Source organism: Rhinolophus sinicus, linkage group LG07 (assembly GCF_036562045.2).
Source record: "Rhinolophus sinicus isolate RSC01 linkage group LG07, ASM3656204v1, whole genome shotgun sequence".
In the NCBI taxonomy this organism is placed as follows: Eukaryota; Metazoa; Chordata; class Mammalia; order Chiroptera; family Rhinolophidae; genus Rhinolophus; species Rhinolophus sinicus.
In genome coordinates, this window is record NC_133757.1 from 108,563,646 (window position 1) to 108,581,854 (window position 18,209).

Sequence of the window (18,209 nt, forward strand, 5' to 3'; positions counted from 1 at the left end):
ACTTCACGCTCTCTGATTGGTCATTTGCGGGGGGCGGGCTGTAAGGAGGCGTGTTGGGTTAGAAGGTTGGAAGAGGAGGTGGGTGGCAGTTTCTAACAGGTGCTGCTGGGTGGCCCTACGGCCCGTGGGAATTCTGGAAACTCAGAATTTTTTGAGAACTCTTGAGGAACACCTACTGCATTTTTCTGCCGACTATATTCCAGCTTTAAGAGAGCCTGGGTAAGAGGCAGTTACCTTCGAGCTGAACCTTTTTCTGCGTAAAAGGTCTCCAATTCTCTCTGGGAGTGGATAGGGGAACCAGCCGCAATAAGAAGACAGAGAAGACGGGGAAACGTCTGCCTAGTTTTCTGTGTGTTGCTAGAATATAGGGGATGGGCCACTAAGTTATTTCTGGATCCGGCAGAAAGGTCCATTCTAAAGATAGCTTAATTTTAGAAGCAACTGCAAATACTGAATGTCTTTTCCGCGTTTGGAACTTGTGTTAAAAATTCACACCCATTTAAGTGGCAAAAGGTTGACGTTCCAACTGAAAGAAATTTTACGTGCTTAACGGTTTTAGTTAAACCTATAATGCAAGCAACTGGTGAACGGGCTCTTAAAGCCTTTTAAAACCAATAGAGCAAATAAATACCTACTTCTCAGTTAGATGTACAAACGTGTCCTGTGGTATCATTGTCATTCTCTGAGGGGTAGGCACTGTACTAAGTTCTTTACCCATGTTAGGTCAGTTAATTTGCATAAAAATCCTGAAAGGTAGACAGTTTTCCATTTACAGATGAGAAAACAGATTCAAGTGATTAATTTGCCTGAGTTCTTTGAACTAGTGCTAGAGCTGGGCCCCTAACCCTAGTCTTTGATGCGAAAGGCTCTGCTAAGCGTTTGACCCGTCAGACGTCATCTGCACCTGAGAATTTCTGATTAATGATCTTATGGACAAGAAGGCCTGATGTATTGAGTACACCCAGCCTAGGAGTCTCACAGAGGCAGTGAGAGAATGTCTTCCCCAGTGTCATTTGTCCTAACTAAAGTCTGGAACTTGATTTCTGCATCTCTTTTCCAAATCTTGAACAATTCCGTTTTACAACCTGGCGTCTTTTAATACAAACTGCTTTCTTAAAAGGGAAATAGGCTTTTTGTTTGTTCTTCCTAAGCTAACTTACAAAATTGAAATGGTTTTTAAAAATGTTCTTGATTGTTAAATTAATGCATACTCCATTGTTAAAGTTCCGAAAATACAAGAGTAAAGAAGAGAGGAGTAAACCTTACTCTAAGTATAGCCACTACTGACTTTTTCGGTACCCAATGTAGTGTTCCTTGGCTATATTGCATACAAAGACCGTCTGTGCTTTCAACCACAGTCTTTGCCACCTATATTCTTTCTCATCGGTAAACCTTTTTTATTTTTTGCCTGAGTTGTGAATCCGTCCTTGATTATTTTTCCTGTATCCTATAGCACTCATGTTGTGTTACAGTCATTTACTTGTTTGTCTTTTTAGACCGAGTTCCTAGGACCAAGCTAAATTTCGAGAACCATTAGAATAAAGCAAGAGAGGGAAGAGACCAGAATGTCAGATGCACAAGTTGTTTCCCACACCAGCGTGTGGACTGGGGTTCCTCTATGGTGAAGTTTCTGCAGATCAGCAGTAAAATGAGAAAAACAAATAAATTTACAGAGAGTTTTTCGTTTAATCAAACTTTTAAGGATTGTGCTTTATTTTGAAATTGTCTATTCTATTTCTTTTATGTGATGATAAATATAGAATAGTTTTCTAAATGTTTTTACTTTGGAGAATAAGCAGTTGGTAATTTTATCTGCTCCTATTTGGTTTATTTCTGAAAATTGTCTTGGTCTATGAAACCTTAAAGTCTGGTAATCACTGAGATAGGGAATAGCCATTGAATTCAACAACAATAATGCTGGTGTAATCCTAATCTATCTGCTTTAATTGTTATGGATGGTCTCTGTATTCTTTCTGGATATGACTTAGCCTAAGCCTGAGAGTGGATTTGAACTCAATGTGTTTGGAAAAGAAGAAATGAAAAAAGAAAAAAAAAAGAAAAAGAAAAGAAGAAATGGTTGTAACTGGCAGATGATACTAGGGTCAAAAGCAAGCTATTAGTCATTTTTGGTGTAATTCATACATAGATAAAATGAAGTTTCTGTTTATTTGTTACTGTATCACACGAAAATAGGTAGGTGAAATTTTGTCATTCATAGAAGATATGTTTGGTTTAGTCTGATTTAAAATAATACGTTAATGAAATTCACTTTGAGGGACTCTGGGAGGTGGGCATTGTTAACCCTTTGCCATGTATCTCCATGTATCTCTATATAAATATGGCCATGGTGGTTTTACAATGTGATTGTAACTTCTTTGATGCTCTTCCCATAAAAAAGATAGATTTTGTGTTCCCTCTCCTTTGTGTGGTTTTGTGACTGTTTTGATCCATAGAATACAGTGAAAGTGATCAGAGTCACCGTATGTGACTCAGAGGCTAGGTCATGCAACTCCAGCTTATCTGTTGGAACACTTGCTGTTGGAATTCTCAGCCATCATGTAAGAGGTCTGACTACCTGAGGCTGGTGTGCTGTGAAAAGCCTAAGGCCCAGAGAAAGGCCCCTTGAAGTTACTCTGACAGTCACAGCTGAGCTCAGTCCGCCAGTTAGCCCAGCCCAGGTGCCAGGCATGTCAGTGGAGCATCAGATTCAGCTCCCAGCCATTTGAGTCACCCTTCAGCCTTTTGATTCTTCCCAGCTGAGACCCTAGACTTGTGAGCCTTCCTGCCCTGCTGCCTTGTCTAATTCCTGACATGAAGAATCTATTAGCTCAAGAAAATTAGAAGACAAGACACAGACTGGGAGAAGATATTTGCCAAAGACACATATGATAAAAACTGTTATCCAAAATATACAAAGAATTCTGAAAACTCGACAATAAGAAAACAGAAACTCAAAGAATGGGCTAAAGACCTTAACAGACCTCACCAAAGAAGATATACAGATGTCAAATAGGCATTTGAAAACATTCTCCACATCATATGTCATCAGGGAAATGCAAATAAAAACAATGACATATGACTAAACACCTATTAGGATGGCCAAAATTGAGAACACTGACACCAGTTGCTGGTGAGGACGTGAAGCAAAAGGATACATTGCTGATACATTGCTGGTGGGAATGCAAAATGATACAGCTACTTTGGAAGACAGGTGGTTTCTTCATTTTACCATACAATCCAGCAATTGCACCCCTTACTATTTACCAAAGGAGCTGAAATCTTGACAATCACACAGAAACCTGCATGTGTATATTTATAGCAACTTTATTTGTAATTGCCAACACTTGGAAGCAACTTTGCCCTTCAATAGATAAATGGATTAATAAACTGGTGCATTCAGACAATGGAATATGATTCAGTGCTAAAAAGAATTGAGCTATCAAGTTAGGGAAGACGTGGAGAAACTTTAAATACATTATAACTAAGTGAAAGAAGCCAATCTGAAAAGGCTGTGTATGATCCTAACTATATGACATTCTGGAAAAGGTAAAACTATGAAGACAATGAAAAGATCAATGGTTGCCAGATGGGGGCAGGGCGGACATGAATAGCCAAAACACAGAGGATTTTTAGGGCAGTGAAAATATTCTATATGATTTTATAATGAATATATGTACTTATATTTTTGTCCAAACTATAGAATGTACAACACCAAGAATGAACCTTAAGGTAAACCATGACTTTGGGTGATTTCGATTTTCAGTGTAGGTTCATCCTTGGTTTAAAAAAAAAAGAAAAAAAATACCATTCTGGTGACCACACTGATAATGGGAGAAGCATGTATGGGGTAGTTGGTGTTTGGGTATTCTCTACACATTTCAATTTTGTTGTATACCTAAAACTGCCCTAAAAAAAAAAAGTTTTTAAATAAAAAGAATCCGTGAGTCCATGAGTATAATGAAATGATGTGTTTTATTTCACTGAGTTTAGGATTATTTGTTATACATCTGTTCCAGTGAATAGATAGTTAAAACAAGATCTTTTGTTTATGTATTTATGTACTCTCTACCTAATCTGAAAGAGGCTTCTTGCTTAGAGTGACTGTTTTTGTTTTTGTTTCTTTGTTTGTTTAGAGCTGAATTTAAGCCTAGGTAAGTTTCCTCAGGTTTTTCTTTTCTTTTTTTTTTTTTACAAATATACTGCCTTCAGAGTCTGAGATTGTGCCAAGCAATCAAAAGAGTTAAGTGAGTTTTAAATTTAATGGTGGCAAATGCAGGGTAGAAATCTGAGCAGGTCTTTACAGTATGCTCAATTTTGTAATATGTCATTTTCTCTCCTTTCCCCAAATGGGAGGGAAAATGGTCCACGATGTACCAAATGAGTGGGGGAAGGAAATAAAAGTGGTACAAGCTATAATATCAAACTTCAAAATCGGAACTTTGAGTATTTTTGCCCATTAAGTTTCAGCTTTACCTACCTCATCTTTCAGTCTACATTTTAAGTTTTGTTAAAGACACCATGGTTTATTCATCTTTACCGTTCTTATACCTCCCTACATTTATAACAGATAAAGCTGTAGATACTTATATGCATCACCATATCTCTACATGTCTGTATGTATATACATTCAACCCCATCTTAAGAGACCGCTCTCAAGTATTTTTTGGTAGATAAATACTATAGTTGCATTTATAAATTTTGGTTAAATTTTGGTTAATGTAATGAACATTAAATATGAAAATCTGTTTAACATGTTCATATTGAAATAAAAGTGAATTACAATGACTTGGAAAAAATTTTAAGTCTTTCACGTCATTTTGTCGATTTTGTTTTAGTGGGTCTTATGATTCAGAGCAAACTTGCCTGCAACCCAATTGTGATGGACAGTCTATTTCTGGATGGCCCTGAGTTAATAACGGTTTCTACATTTTTTTCTTTTTTTTTTTTTTTTTGGTATTAAAACACAGGTAACATAAATTTTGCCATTTTTAACCATTTTTTAAGTGTATAATTCAATGATATTAAGTACATTCACATACTGCCACTATCCACATCTGGAACTTTTTCATCATCCCAAACTTCAACTCTGTGCTCATTAGACACTAATGCGCTGTTTTTCTCACTTCTCACCCCAAGTCCCCAGTAACCACGATTCTACTTCCGGTCTCTATGAATTTGACTATTCTAGGTACTTCATATAAGGGGAGTCATACAATATTTGTCCTTTTGCATCTGGCTTATTTTACTTAGCATAATGTTTTCAAGGTTCATCCATGTTGTCGCGTGTATCAGAATTTTCTTTTTTAAGGCTGAATAATATTCCATTGTAAGTATATACCACGTTTTGTTTATCCTTTCATCTGTCGATGTACATTTGGGTTGTTTCCATCTTTTGCCTATGATGAATATGCTGTGAACGTTGGTTTCCACCTTTTGCTTATGAATAATGCTGCTAGGAACCTCTGTGTGTGTACCTGGGAGATGAGTATGGATGTGGTCCTTCTCCATTGCTTTTGAACCTGAGCACAGAGCCCTCTTTTCTATTCCCTAATGATGTCCAATGCTGCTATGCACATTGATGTACAGGGGGAAATAGGGAAGTGTTAGTTGAATGGATATAGAGTTTTAGTTTTGCAAAATGTAAAAAGATCTTGAGATTGGTTGATAACAGTGTGAATATACTCACTGCTTTCAATGTGGCTTTTCCATTTTTAAAGTTGTGAAAAAAATTTTTTTAAGACTATTTTAAAACGATTGCTATCTGGTCTTTTACAGAAAATTGGCAACCCTTACTTTAGAGTAAATTTAAAAATGTTTATAATGGGCTCTTAGGAAGTTGCTGAATGAATCTCAACATAAAGTTCATTCATTTGTTCACTAGGAAAGCATTTAAATTTTAGTAGGCTTTCTCACACTAAATATTTAGGGTACTCTAGCTGTTTGATCCCCAAATGAACATTGATAAATCAAGGTTTTGTTTTTGCTATTTTAAGTGAGAGAAAAATTCACTGATTTAAAAGTAAGATTCATTGATTTTAAAGGGATTCTACAGTAAATTAAGAGTAATAGGGCACAAAGGTCTTTTTCTTTAGAGCCAGGATGGAGTGGAAGGCAAGGAATAATTAGGATGCAGAGACTGAAGGTGCTGTCATTTCCACTTTGATCTGCTTTTCTGATTCTACTCTAAGCAGGCTATGTCCTTGGAATCCTAGCATGTCCCTAAGGTGGAGATTCCCAAACTTGCTTGCTTTATGGCACCCTTAGAATCTTAGTAATTTTTTCAAGGTGTCTTGAGGCAAAGAAATGTCTAATATTTCTATTAAATCATTAGATCCAAACATCCTAATTGTAGACATTTGTATAATGCCTGACAAATGTTTCTGTGTTTTTCTCAAAAATTGACAGTATCCCTCAGTGCCTCTGGGAGTGTAGTCCAGCACCGTGTGGCCCTCAGCACACAATTTGGGAATTGCAGCCCTACGGTCTGTTATCTGCGTTTCTGGCGTGGACTTGCCTTTGTACTTGCTACTTGTTTTATCCCAGATTCTGTTCTCTGCATTTCCAGGGCTTGCCAAACAATGATTTCTGATTACTTTCTTTGCTTATTATTACAGTTTTATTTTTACATTCTCAATTCTGGTTTATTCCTTCAGTATATTAACTTGCATGTTGGATTTTCTTTGTAAAGTCTCTCTTTTAAACTACTGAAATAAATATTTAAGTGAAGAGAACATTTGCCCTCATCCTCAAAAGTCTGTTACTAGAATTACTGGATTAATGACTGCAAGGCTCTCTCGTTTCCTCACAAGAAAGGTGATCAAGTATCTTAAGCCACCTGATCGTCCTTAGTAGTGTATGTTGTCCTTCATTACTCAAATGAAGAAGATGCTGTGAATGGTGTAAACAACTTGCTCAGTAAATAATAAATTACCATTTCTATAAATTAGTCCTCACTAGATGAACTTTCCAGTAGCTCTGTCTGGCGAAGAACTTTTTTTTTGGTCTTCATTGATGTTTTATTTCAGGCTGATTTAAGTGACACTTCTGGAATATCAAATTATAGCAATGTGAAAAATCTTAATAACTTGAAGTAACATTCAAAACTAGATCATTCAGAAGATTTCGGAGAGAGTATTTCTGGTTAGGAAGAAGATTCTGTGCATTACTAAAAAATGAGCAAGGAAAAATATTTTTGTGCTGAAACAAATTCTTTTAGGATTTAAACAAAGATCAATATGTCATTGGTATGTTAGATGCTAGACTATAATGATCCCCATAGAAAGAAGGCTTTGACTTACAGGAGGTAAGGAGACTCATGGGAAGATTTTGCCCTAGTGTGGAGGAATAGTTTTCTTCTTCAGATGTGAGGAAAGCTCTCTGTGGAACTTGAGTTTTACTGCTTCCTTTTCTCGTGTGTTTCAGGCTGTCCGTTGCCCTTGAGTAAAGTCGGGCACATGTTCTATACGGTTTTCCACAGGTAGGGTAGGAGGGTGGGGTGAGAATTCATTCCTCTCCAGCACTAGAATGAGTATACTGTGCACATAGTTCTGAATGGAGCCCACCAGGCTTGGGCCCGTGTGACCAGTGCGCCCGTGTACGTGGCATCTTTACTGCGTAGGGGTAGAAGCAGTCAGTTTTTGATCCTGTAATGTAAAGTCTATGGTTTGTGCTTTCCAGTTTTCTCACTTGGGAAAGGAGAGGGAAACAGGTGAGCAGGGTCTCTGTTTTTTCCTTTCCTGCTGGCCTGCTAGCACTCTCCCTTATATTCTAAGGCAGAATACTGTAAGTCAGGCAACTGTCCCAGAACTAAGCTTTTTCAACTCCCCCTATTCTCAGAAACCCTGGCTTTGTAATCAGCAACACCAGGAAGGAAGACGTAAGTGGAAAAAGTACCTTGCCTCGTGTATTGTTTGTCGCTGCTATAACAAATGGTCACAAACTTAGTGGCTTAAATAATGGATGTTTATTATCTCCATGGTTTGGGAGATCAGATATCTGACGTGGACCTCAAAAAGCTAAAACTCAGGAGTCGGCAGGGCAACAGTCCTTTCTGAAGACTCCAGGGAGAATCTCTCCTTGCTCATTCAGGTCACTGGCAGCATTCAGTTCCTTGAAGTTGTAGGACAAAGGTCTCTCTCCGTGCCGCTGTCAGCTGAGGGTGTCCACAGCTTCCAGAGGAGACCACATTCCTTGTTTCATGCCTTTCTCCTTTCACCTTCAAAACCAGAAACAGTGAGTTGAGTCCCTTTCAAGAGGACCCTCTTTTATTTTTTCCATCTTATACTTTCAAGGGCCATGTGATTAGTTAGATTGGGACCACTGAGATAATCCAAAACAATGTAATTTCAAGGTCCTTAACCTCATTCACACCAGTAAAATCCCTTTTGTCATGCAAGGTAGCATGTTCACAGGTTCTGGAATTAGGGCGTGGACATCTTTGGGGGCCATTGTTCTGCCTACCACACCTGTGATGGTCAAAAAAATGACCTGACACAGGAACAAATAGTCCTCAACTTTTAATCATTGCATAGCTGTCAGTTTTGTACATTGTATATTGATATCTAGAGCTCCCTTTCTTATGCTAAATTCAGACTGCTATATCCACTGATAAATAAGTATTTGAGGACAATTCTTTCATAGTATATGATTGTGTAGAATAAGGGGAGGAAAATAGTTAAAGGGGGATATGGAGAGGAGGAAACAACAACCACCTGTGCGTATATTGAAATGCTGTGGGAAGGAATCAGTAGAGAAGGAGAGTAGAGTATGGCAGACTGGAAGTAATCCTCCAATCTCTTCTTCCCTTCTGCCATCATAAGAGAGTTTTTCGCAGGCATGTGGCCATCCATTGAGAAGTCACATTTCTCAAATTCCCCTGTATCTAAAATTCTGAATAGTGATTTGATTCTTCTAGTAATGCATTCTCCTCTTCCTTGGAAGGCAGAATGAATGGTCCAGCATAGCTGTTGTCTTCTAGCCGCATTCCAGGGTTCAATGTTGAGAAACGGGTGGCAGTGGCAGTCTCTAGATTTGACTCTCTAAACTGTGTTGTGAGCTACCACTGCTGTTACCACCTAATCATACCCTCTAGGAAAGCCTGGGGGCCACTGTCTTCATCAAGCAGTGAGTAAGGGAGCAAGAGGGCATCACTATGGTGGCTTTCTGCAGATACCCAGAGATGACAGTGGGAAATGCTACAAAAATTGCATCCCCTGATTACAGTGGGTAAATGGAATTCCAGAGGGGTAGAAGCTAGGCGGTTGAGCCTTACTGACAAAGACAAGTTTAGGTGCAGTTGGTACAATGAACCACAGAGAAGGAATAGTAATCGGGGTGTTTTGAAATAAATGGGCAGCCTACAGAGGTTCTGCTTTACATTGTAGAAGGAATCCTTCAAGGTCCTTTCAAGAAATGGGAAGAAACTAGATACTATGGCTAGGATCATGGCTTCTTACCAGATTCCCAAACTAAGTGTATAGACCTAAAGCCCCTCAACAGAGGTGGAGGCCGGTTTCCTCTGAAAAAGCATCCTGCAGTACAGCCAGAGGCATATACAGGGAATTTCCTCAAGAGCCTTCCACAGAGTGACATGGAGCTATTCACCCAGGGCCAGGGAAATACCAGGGAAAGGGAAATACCCAGAACTTTGGGAGCTCTTACACTCTGGCGCTAATTTTACACTGATCCCCAGAGATTGCAAACACTATAATAGTGCACGGAAGTTGGAGCTTATGGATGTCAGAAGTTGGAGGAAGTCTTGGCCCCCATTCATCTAACATTGGGGCGGGGGGGTCTAGTGGGACTGCAGACCCATCCTGTGTTTATTATCCCAGTTCCAGAATCTATGGTGGGAATACACACCCATATACATAGACTTGGTAACTAGTAGAGAACCATTCCAGTTCCCTGTCCTGTGGAGTGAGAGCTGTTAGGAGAGGAAGGACCATCTAGAGCAGGGGTGTCAAAACTGCGGCCCGCAATCCATTGTTAATTGGCCCGCAGCAAATTCCAAAAATATATTTAGTTTACTTAAATAAACCAGGTGAGGCAATTCGTACTTCACCTCGAGTGAGTGGTCTAGCTGTTTATGTATTTTACCGCATATGGCCCTTGGTAAAAAACGTTGAAAAAAGTTTGGACACCCCTGCTCTAGAATCTCTGGAACTCTTCCCACACAATACACCCATGATAAGTGGTAAGCAATACTCCTGGAGGGATTGAGGAACTGAGCACTGCCATAAAAACCTGGAGAGAGACAGGAGTAGTGATTCCTACTATAGCTGCCTAAAATGTTTCTGCTTGACCAGATCAAAAGCCCAAAAATGACATACTGTTGCACACCTAATCAGATTGTGATGGTAGTTACAGCTATAGTTTTCAACACAATATATTTATTGGAATGAGTCATCACCCTGGCACCTGACATGTAACTATTAACCTGGCAAGTGCATTGTTTTCCATCCCAATCACTAGGCAAAATCAGAAGCAGTTTGCATTTATATAGCAGAGACAAAGGTATATCCTTATTGTATTTTATAAAATATCACATTGGTCCTTTACATTGATTATTGTTAGTTGGACCTAGTGAGCAGAAAACGAAATATATACCAGAGGGTGGGAGACAAACTGATAGTTCGGAGCCCTCTGCCACGTTAGAGAAGTTTCAAGGGGTCCATTGGTTTGAGGCATAATAGGAAATCCCTTCTACAGAGAGACAAATGGCAGTCCATTCACCAACCACCACAAAGGAAGAGGCACAATGATGACACTTTTTGGGTTTTGGACGTGCTGCACCAACCCAAGCAGCCAGTTTTAAGTGCGTCGTGGAAGAACGAGCTCTGCAGCAGGCCCAGGCTGGATGCAGGCTGACATGCCACTTGGACCTTAGGATGTAGCAGATCTGGTGGCATTAGAAGTGTGCGTGGGGCAGAGATGCTGTTTGGAAACTGGCAAGCCCCAGAGCAAGCCCCATGTTTTGGAGGAAGTTCATGCTGTAACGAGTCATCATTTGAAAAACATGACTTAATTTGTTGCTGAGTCCTGATAGAAACTGAAAATCTGAATCTGGGACTCCAGGTGACGAAACAACCTAAACCACCCATCACAAACTAGCTATTATCTGATCACTGAACCATAACCCTGGTATGCCCAGTAGCATTCCATTATAAAAGAGAAGTGGTCAATACAAAACCTGGCTCTAGCAGGGCCAGAAGGAACCAGTAAACAGTATAAACGGTTCAGACTAAAGTCTTACTGAAAAGTGATACAGTTTAGACATAGTCCCCACTGAAACCTAAAATATTAGTCACTACAGGTACTTTACGTGTAAGATGTGAGGAGTTGGGAGGGAGAAAAGAAAAAACTAAGTAACATAAAACATAGCTGCTACAATCCTCGAAGTTGAGGGAGGATTTCAGGAGCTCTGGTTCCGGGGGTTGTTCAGAAGAAATGAAGGGAGGCTGTGTAGTCAAGTGGGCTGTCCGTTAGGGTGCATGAATAGTTTGTGATATTGTCGCTCTTCACTTGGGGCAGCCTTAAATTACATGGGAGTCGTGCTGAGACATCCAGTTTTCCTCTCTTTCCAGAACCCTGAAACATTATACTTTTCTGTCCCCCTTGCAGGAGGGACCATGTGGTTTTGGCCAATAGGTTTGAGGGAAAGTCGTGTGTGTGTCATTTCCAGGCTGAAATATTTAATTGCTGATATAACACACCCCCAGCACTGTGTTCTTGTACTTCAGCAAGTCTACATAACTGAACCTGGACTCAGTGGGGCCACACTACTGTGTTTCCCCAAAAATAAGACCTAACCGGAAAATAAGCCCTCGCATGATTTTTCAGGATGACATCCCCTGAACATAAGCCCTCATGTGTCTTTTAGAGCAAAAATTAATATAAGAGCTGGTCTTATTTTTGGGGAACTGGACATGCTAGATTGGGTTTTTCATGTGCAGTCCATTCAGTCCCCGACCGTCTTTTATGTCCCCGAGAAGGGGCCGAGAGCAAATGCACTGGTAAAAGGAGTGCCACCCTCTTTAGAAAATGCTTGAGTGGCTGTCTGTAATTGTAGCTGCTGTTGGGGAACAACAGTTAATACAGGTTTCCTTATTTCACTGAAGTTGGGGGGACCCAGACCCCGTATAAGCCAAGTAGCAGTACTTCACGTCCAGAGGAAAAGCGACTGCAGTTAATATAAAAGGCAGCAGGCCTGATACAGAAATGTATGGTTTCAGAATGGTGGCTTCCTGAGCTGGGAGTTCGTGGACTGTTGAGAACTGGGAAGGGCCTGAGATTTTCACCGTTTGCAAACTGACAGGTTCTCCTGCCACAGTTTCCTAGATGCTAACAGAAGACGTGAGCTATCTGGATCAGAGACAAAAGACTTTTCTCCTCACACTGGTTCTATGATTCAACCAAAGTTACACATACATGGCCAATCAAATTGGGTGGTTTGAGGAGAGGTTCATAAGGGGACTGTCTACAAAGGTTTTGGGCAGGGAGTAGAGAAACGACTGGGCAAAGAGGAAGAAGTAGTTGCTGGAATGTGAAGATAGAGAGGTGTGTGGAGGGGGCCCTTTAAAAAGAGCTGACCTTCTTTTGAGGGGTGACCCGATCAAAGGGAGCTGAAACCATTAATGCTCCATCTAACTCTCCTTTCCTCTGATCTCCCATTCATGTTCCCTGTTGGCCAAACCTAATTGGAAGCCAGAAGACAAGGGAGCTTATTGACGGAGTCCAAACAGATCAACCTCCCAGAGCACAGAACACAACACAGAGAGGGGCAGAGGATGGATTTGGTGTGGCAAACGGAAGAAATCCAACTCCGCATAGTGAAATAAAGTATTAAAAATAATACTTTAGCTTAGAGTTGTCTGACTCCCTGGTGTTCCCATTACTGGCTAACTTTTTTATTATGAGAGGTAATGAGCTGGAAGTTAGATTTTCGGGGCATAAATCTGCCTAAATTTATACGATAAACAGTATTATTTATTCCACACCTATATAAATATTAATGATTTACGTTATTTTACTTGCTAGTGTCTTTCTGAAGTTGGCTGATATTTCATCATCATCACTCCTATCTTACCCACAGAGAATATAATCCCTTATGATTTTTCAAATACGCCCTGATTTTTATATGACCCCTGAACTGGCCTGCTGCAGATTTGCCCCAATTATTTCAGCCATCCTCACGTTTGATTCTCATCACTAAGGGCTGAATGAACCGTGTGGCCATCTACACTGATTATGAAGGGGCTTCAGTGATAGAATTAGCAGTGCCATACCCTGGTCATCCTGCAGAGAAACAGTCTCCTCCAGAATCGGTTTTGTAAAATCAGCAGAAGAAGCTGACCCTTTCCAATTCTTTTCCATTTGAATTTTCAGCGACACTGTCACCAGCATTTTTAAAAACTGATATAGTAGGACAGGTGTCCTAAAATAAGTGTCCTGCAGCTTTGGAAAGAGCAAATGGGTGACGATGTCCAGATCTGAAGTGTACAGCAACATGGTACTGACCGTCCTAGTTATCCTCAGGGAGACGGCGTGGCATGTTTTCTGAGAGATGAAAAGCCAGGCAACGGAAGAGCAAATTTTGAAACTGAAGACTAGTAAAATTTTATGCAAAAATATGCCAAAATGAAGCTTTCCAGTTATAGGTTAATCCTTAAAATTTCTGATAGTGAGCTATTATTGTATGTATATTATATTAGCTATATCATTATTATCTTCACTCAGGGACTTAAAGAATTTCAGTTTTAAGAGGGGACTGTGGTTTCTTAATCAGATGACTTTAAATTTGGGAAACTGTGTGTGTGTGTGTGTGTGTGTGTGTGTGTGTGTGTACACAGTTACAAATTTTTAGATCTAGCAGGGTTTTGTTCTTCTTTATTTTTCCCCAAAGATTGTTTATAAAACTAGATACTTTCTTATTGCGGAAGCCCGTAGATATAAACTCATATTTCTCTTTATAACATTTATATTACTTATTATAAATATTATATATTATGTATTACATAGATTAGATAATAATATTTATTGTGGAGGCTATATAATGCAGTTTACAGCTGATTTAAAGAAAAAGATTTCTTTACTCTTAATTGGCAATTCTTTCTTCGAGAAAAGGTTAGGAATCTTACAATTTATCTTTTAGCTGCTGTTTCATCACTTTTTCTTTTTCTTTTGTTCAACAGGAACCCACTACTCATGCTTCCCAAAATTTTCCATCGCAGCTTTCCTTATGGCGGAGAAAAGTGAGCGTCTGAAGGTACTGCAAGGGAGACATTTCGCTTGTCTCATACTTTATTTCAAGAATTTATGGGAACTTTGTGATATGTGTGTGTGTGTGTGTGTGTGTGTGTGTTTATTTATATATACATATAATGCTTGGTACACTGCTTTATAATAGCTTTCTCAATATATATTAGTTGTTGATAATGAATCCTAGAAGGAAAAGAAATGAACTTCCAAGCTATTGTTCCATTTTGCTTTGACCTTTCTTTCTGGTAGAAGATTCTTGAGTCTGAAGTAATATCAATAGCAATTTACATGATTATATTAAGTGTGGATTTTTGTTTGTTTGTTTTGATTACACTAAACTAAATGTACTTGAGCGTGAACAGCGATTTTTCTCTTGCTCCACGTAAGAAGTGAAAAGTAGTTTTGATCACATTTACTGCAGTGGATGACCAAGGGTGCAGGGGCAGTGGGAAACAGGGAAATGAGCTGTCTACCAGGAGTCAGAGCTTTTCTCCAGGTGTGTTCTTTGGGTCTTCATTTTGTGTCTCTGCTACCTATGAAATGAGAAAGAAGGTAGTATAATACGGCATAGAGGTTTCTAAAAACTTGAAAAAAAACATGGTAAATGCAACGTTGGGGGAAAGCCCACCACATAGTGACAGTCAAATGGAGCAGCTACTGGGCTCCTTGAAACACTGGAAACCACTGGTGTAGGACAAACAGCACCTTTTGGAGCCAGACCATTCTTACTACTTAGGTGCTCTGGGACCTTCTGTAGGACATAATGTCTCTGAGTTTCAGTCTCCTTATCTGTAAAATGGGACCAGAATGATAACAACCTCAGAGGGTTGACAGAGGTATTAAATTATAATATATGCAAAGCTCTTGTTCTCAGCATTGAGCCTGTTATAAGTGCTCCCTTCCCCATGTAGTGTACACCCATGAGCTACTTTGCTCAAAACTCTCTACTTTTGAAAACTGCTCCTTCCTTTTCTGCCCACGTGGTACAGCAGGAGTAGCTATTCTATAACATGCCCCAGCCCACTGGCCAGTGAGTCCTTTCTCAGAATTTCTTGGCCAAGGCACCAAGAGATAAAGCTGAGATAGTTTCTCTCCCATTAACACGTCTGAAAAAGATGTAAGAGGGAAAGCTTGGGCGTTGTCAGCAGTTAGCATAGGTTTCCTGTAGTGGAGCAGGGCAGTGTGTGGAGAGGCAGATAAAGGAGCAGGTAAGTGGGGAACAACATGAAAGCCCTGATGGCATCTGATTTCCTGTTTCTGACTGTTCCTGAGACCTAGTTTCCTTCTTGTCCTCAGCTCTGTGAGGAGTCCCAGGATCCTTATAATCAAGTTCTCTTTTTCTTAGCTAGTGAGCGGGATTATGCCCTGACATCTGGGAATTCTGTTTCCCTGAATCTCCTTCCATGTACGGTTCCGGGTTAGAGTTGGCCAAAGAGGAACTTCCAAGAGATTGAAGGGAAGCAAAGACCATTATTCTTGGAAGGCCATGCTGGTCAGATAGACACAGAGGTATCTGTGGGGCCCACTTATTCTTGCTTTCCTCCACCACTGCCCTGCTCACCCAAAGCAGACTCAGCTCCCTCCCGTCTACCCAGACACTTGGCTGCAGGCTCACAGAGGTGGTAAGGACACATAGATTAGATAATAGTATTTATTGCTTTTATTATCACGGGAGCATCTTCCCATGATCCTCTGTGTGAACTCCCCCTTCACCGTCCCACGGAAGCAGCTGGGTATAGTTTCTTCTCAGATTTCCTTGCAAGCTCCGACTTACCCACTCACGCTGGTGATTTTACAGGGTGAGTTAGTGACTTTCTCAAGTCCTGTGACTTTTACTTCCTCAGCTGCCCACATGGTGTGAGGTCTAATCCCAACAAAAACCTCTTATTCCTGTGGTACGTAGGTGGCTCTGCTTCTCTGACTGAAGCTTCACTGCGACAGTTAGTTTGTGTTTCTTTCGCTTGCATACAAACCAAAATGGCACAAATCATTTTTTAATAGATCATTCCTTAAACAAAAAGACACAAAATAAATGGGAATATCAAGGCAATACTTTTGGGGGAAAACAAGAGTATAATGTTTTTAGAACAGAAAAATTATATATTTTCTTACATCGTTCTTTTTTACATGTAAAGAATGGGTTGATGATAACTCCATGGTGATTTTATTTAAACTGTTCTGAACATCTTGAACCAAATTGAGGAAAACATGTGATTTTTGTCTCTCCCAGATGAGTAGGTGATAACTCTTTGAGGAAAGTACACTAGGAGGCTACCGGGGCCTGGGGCAAAGAAGATACACCTTGAACATGGTATCAGTGACAGTGACCTCTCCTCCATCACTATGGGTTCAACCAGGAAAGCAGAAACACTGGGATACACACACACACACACACACACACACACACACACACACATTTGTTACAGCGATCTGACCTTATACAATTGTGGGAGCTAATTGAATAGTCTTTGTAAAGCTGTTGTCTTTGTGTCTGAGCTGGAGCTCAAAGTCCAGTCTCCCTAAACCTTTGGATACCTCCCTGTGCTGTATACCAGCGATGTTCTTCAGGCAAAGGGAGAGTAACCCCCTTAAGCACAGTTACCATAGCTGCTTCTTTTGGCAAAGAAGGTTCAACAGATTATCTGTGGTCCAGGTACCCAATTTCATTGGAGCCTGCTCACATGTCTCCATTTCAGTTTTCCAAGGTCCTAGTCATTTAGGGCATGTCAAAATAGCCCTTCCTGAGTGAAGGACAAGTTGTTGCATCTGGCCTGTATCCATTTTCTATTGCTGGTGACAAATCACTAGAAGCATAGTGGGTTACAACAACCCAAATTCATTCTCTCACAATTATGGTAGGTCAGATGGAGTCTCTGCTCAGGTACCCATTAGTCTGAAATCAAGGCCCTGGACAGGGCAGCAGTTTTCATTTGCGTCTAGTGATTTTTTGTTCCCACTTTTTGGAAGCCCTTTTGGAGATGTTTCTTTGTTAGTGTCCACATGCAAGGGGGTGTGATTCTGCTAGGACTCTGTTTCTCTCATCTTAGCCAGGCTCTTTTCTTACCTTCCTCCCATTACTTATAATACCTAATACAATGTAAATGCTATGTAGATCCTCCTTATACTGTATTGGTTAGAGAATAAAGACAAGAAAATAAAAGTCTGTATATGTTCAGTACAGATGCAACTATCATAGGCCTAACTACAGAGTACTCATCAGCAACCACAAAACATAATTTTTCAAGTATTTTTGATTCATGGTTGTTTGCATCTGCAATGCAGAACCTGCAGATATGGAGGGCTGACTGTACTGTGAATCATCATTTTGTCCATAAAATCTTGCATCAATGGTATTGCTAACTGTGAAAGAAAAGCATATAAATTTTTCTTTTCTTTTAGGGGAAAAAATATCAAACATATATTTCCTTTTTAAGAATAGAAAAGAACGTAACGAAGTTCTTATTAGCTAAAATTTGACTGCTAGGGAAGTCTCATGACATACGAATCTTTCCTTTCTTTTTTTTTCTTCTTTTATTTACTTTTCTTCTCTTTTTTTCTTTTTGTCTTTTTGGCAGTGCCCAAAACACAAAGGGAAAAGGAATAAAACTATGCAGTTTACTTTATCACTTATTAAAGATAGTTTTGCCCTTTAAATGCTTTTGCAACATTGTTTATATAATTAAAAAAGTCATAGCAAAGGGATTATTGTGAAAATATATGAATGTTAAAAATTATCTGCCTATGTCCATAACTGACTCATCACTAACCTTACAAAACTATTTTTTTATGTATATAATATTCAAAACTATAAAAAACAACAACACCGCTCTGTGTAACTAGAATGTAAGAGAGCCACTCCACAGTTATTTTTCCTGGTAGTTGATTTTCTAAAAGCCTGACCACAAGGCATCCTTTTATTTGTTTGTAATTTTGTCTGTTCACCCGCCTAA

The 18,209-nt window shown here is 39.7% G+C and overlaps 1 long non-coding RNA gene across 1 annotated transcript in view; it reads left to right on the forward strand.

Annotated features, from left to right (window-relative positions):
• The first annotated feature begins 44 nt into the window (after positions 1–44).
• LOC141572744 (uncharacterized) overlaps positions 45–18,209 on the forward strand; it is a 79,320-nt gene continuing 61,155 nt past the window's right edge. Inside the window, exons 1-2 of the long non-coding RNA XR_012498199.1 lie at positions 45–219; positions 14,193–14,266. This is a non-coding gene — a long non-coding RNA (uncharacterized LOC141572744). The remainder of the gene's footprint in view (positions 220–14,192; positions 14,267–18,209) is intronic.